Consider the following 3,648-nt stretch of genomic DNA (forward strand, 5'->3'; position numbering starts at 1 on the left):
GTATATATGTATATATATATGGATATATATGTATATATGTACATATATATATATATGTATACATATATGTATATAGATATGTATATGTGTATGTGTATGTGTATATATATGTATATATATGTATATGTGTATATATATGTATATATATGTGTGTGTGTATGTCATAACGTGTTCATGAATAATATTTTCGGACAGAAATATAAGTGAAATACGAACTCCCCACCTCCGAGACACATCTCACATAGAGAAGACTTCGAACAGGTCCAAAGAAGAAGTATGAACTTCCCCCATTCAAGACATTTCTTCCACAATAACCACAGCTTGCAAACAGAACATAACCATTACGACAATCCCACTCAGAGCCGACCACAACAAAGAACCCACAATAAACCATGGGTTAATGGAAGGACTCTTAACAGGAACACTAATTCCCTATACCAGAGAAACCATTTTTTAGACAAACTGGGCCAAAACCAGGACACTCGATGGCACCAACGAAACATGAGATTCTGAAGGTGATAAATCTCTCACATAAAGCCCTTTCAAACCAGGAAATCAAAATTCTTGCAAAAGATTGAAGTTCACCCCAACACCACAAAGGTCGAACCTAAATGATATGCAAAATGACATCCAAGAATTCTGCAGATAACTTCACATCACTGAAGAACTACCGGAAAAAAATAATAATGATCAATCAATCCTTCACAATAAAAGTAATTAGTGTCCGAAAAAGAAGAAATCAAACTCTGGATAACTTTTGTAATGTGATTTTCATTTAGCCCGACAATTTACTCCCACCCCGAAAATTTAAAATAAATACAAGTAGAGAAGAATGGGAAATCATTAATAATCTTAAGGAGGATGACAACATAATTATAAAAGCTGGCAAATGGAGTACTGTAGTTATCATGAACTCAGAAAAATGCATAAACACTACTCTAACACTTCTTCAAGACAATACCCACTTTGAAAAAATCAACAACTACAGTCAATCCAAGATAATGACCAAACCGTCTACCGTTATCCACTAGTTCCAACAAGGTTTAACAAAAAAGGAGACAGATTACTTGACTAGATTTGACTGCAAAACCAGTAACTTCAATGGACTCCCCAAAATCCACAAAAGTGAGGCCATAAACAAAGCCTGTAACAAGCCAACTTCTATAGTCAAAAATTTTCCACACCCGAGAGATCTCAAAATGAGACCAATTGTGGCCGGTCCCTCGTGTGAGACACACAGACTTAGTAACTTTATTGACGTCCTCCTTAAACCTATTCTCCAGAATATACTGAGCTTTATACGGGATGATTTGGACTTTTTAAACTATCTCCTGAACAAAATCAGCAAAGACTCCCTCCTGGTTTCATTTGATGTAATAAACCTCTACACCTTGATTCCTCACAAATACGGAATAATAGCTGGAAAAATTCTCAAATGACATTCCTGACAGAATCGGAAAAGAATTCATCGTTGAAGGAATAAAATTCATCCTACAGACCAACTTCTTCAATTTCAATGAAAACATTTATAGACAAAAATTGGGCACAGTGATGGGAACGCGGGTAGCGCCTACTTTTGCCAACCTTGTCATGGCATACTTGGAAGTCCAAATATACGAACATGCAAGATTGAAATTTGGAGACAACTTCCAGAAATACTTACTCACCAACTGGAAACACTACCTGGATGACTGTTTCATCCCGTGGCCACATAACTTTGAACAACTCTCAAAATTTAAAAACTTAATTAACAGTATTAACCACAGTATCCAGTTTACAATGGAATACAGTCACAAACAACTACCCTTCCTGGACATCTTAATAATAAAGAGAAACACTGAAATTTAAACCGACATCTTCTTCAAACCAACGGACTCAAAACAATATCTTCTATTCTCCTCTTGCTACCCAAAACATACTAAAATAAATATACCGTTCAACTTAGCAAGAAGAATTTGCATGATTGCATCAAATCCAAAACCCGAGAAAAGTGACTCCAAGAACTAGATAGAAAATTCCCAGCCAATCCAATCAAAAATGAAATAGAATGTGCAAAAATGATAGATATCCAAGAGTTATGGAAAACAAGAAAACACCATGACACACTTAAAACTCTATATTACATATCAACACACAATTCAAGAAACATGGAAGCATACAACATCATCCACCAAAACATACCCCTCCTTATGAAAGACCAACAAATGAAAAAGGCACTAGAAGCACATAGGATTATTGAAAGCAAGAGATAATTACAATCCCTAAAAAAAATTACCAGCGCCAAATTACCCACCAAAAATACAACCCCACAAGTCAAAAAGTGCAACCGCCCTAACTGCGGAACTTGTATCTTCCTCTTAGAGGCCTCAACATACAAATTTAAGTCATGTCAAACTTTTACCAAATATGACTTTACCTGTACTTCGAAGAACTTAATCTATGTTCTTAAATGTGGAGGTTGTGGTGGTGACTACATTGGTCCAACTAGCTTAACTTTCAGGGACAGACTTACGGTGCATAGGCAACAAATCTGGGATCCCACTACTCAGAAAATTCCCGTAAGGAAGCACCTAGACCAATGCCCCATAGACATAAACCCTAAATACCAAATCTTCCCTCTCTATCAATGCACTAGAAACACTTCAACCCAATTCCGTTTAAATAAGGAAAACATACTGATTAAAAAATATAAACTACAGCTAAATATCCTTTAGAAAGAAGAAAAAAACAGTAAAAATTAAAAAAAAATGATTCAATTTCAACACAAAAAAACAACAACCAGGAACAACATAAAATAAAAGAAAAAACTTTAGTAACAATCTTCCACCTGGGTTCCAAAACTGCAACTCCAAATCACCATACAAACACCAGTTGCTGACGTCACACACTTCCAATCCAATGAAATTTTACAAACACTACTTGCTGACTTCACCTAACTCCAGACCAATCAAAACTGAAATTCAGCGAATACAGCGAAATGACCCTTTAAGAGAACCAACCAGCCAGAACGACTTATGACTATCCACATGGAAACCAACCAAGCAGAACGACAAGCTTGACCATGGGAAAAAAGTCACCAGTATTTTAACTAATCAAAAAACCAGACCCACTTGCAGAAAAATATTATAAATTCATCTGATCCCAAAACATACCACTACAAGTGAAAGTGTCTATTAGAAGAGGGTCAGAGAAACTGTAAACCAAATTCCCTATTTTTACTATTTTCATTTCACACTTGTTTTTTTCAGTATAACTTGTCGACCACCACTAAAATTAATGAGGTTTGTACATTCAATCAAATTGATATACAGTTTTAATTTTATTGACTGCTATGAATATTCAAACTTACACCTTCTGTTTTGAATATGCTAATTTATCAACATTGAAACATTTTAGTTTGTCAACATTGAAATATTTTAATTTGTCAACATTGAAACTTTTAAAGATGTTTTTCTAATTTTAAACTTTTACCATTGATAAACAAAAAATAGAGTTGAAACAAGTTTGGTATATATGTAAATAAATGTATTTTAAACATTTATAAGTTTTTGAAATTTAGGTGCATTTGCAACAACATATATTCCTATGTATATGTGTGTGTGTGTGTGTGTGTGTATGTATATATATATATATATATATATATATATA

At 34.2% G+C, this 3,648-nt stretch overlaps 1 protein-coding gene across 12 annotated transcripts in view; it reads left to right on the top strand.

Annotated features, from left to right (window-relative positions):
* LOC106881656 (calcium-dependent secretion activator 1) overlaps positions 1 to 3,648 on the top strand; it is a 231,207-nt gene that overhangs the window by 69,773 nt on the left and 157,786 nt on the right. The window lies entirely within an intron of this gene.

Source organism: Octopus bimaculoides, chromosome 1 (genome assembly GCF_001194135.2).
Source record: "Octopus bimaculoides isolate UCB-OBI-ISO-001 chromosome 1, ASM119413v2, whole genome shotgun sequence".
NCBI lineage: Eukaryota > Metazoa > Mollusca > Cephalopoda > Octopoda > Octopodidae > Octopus > Octopus bimaculoides.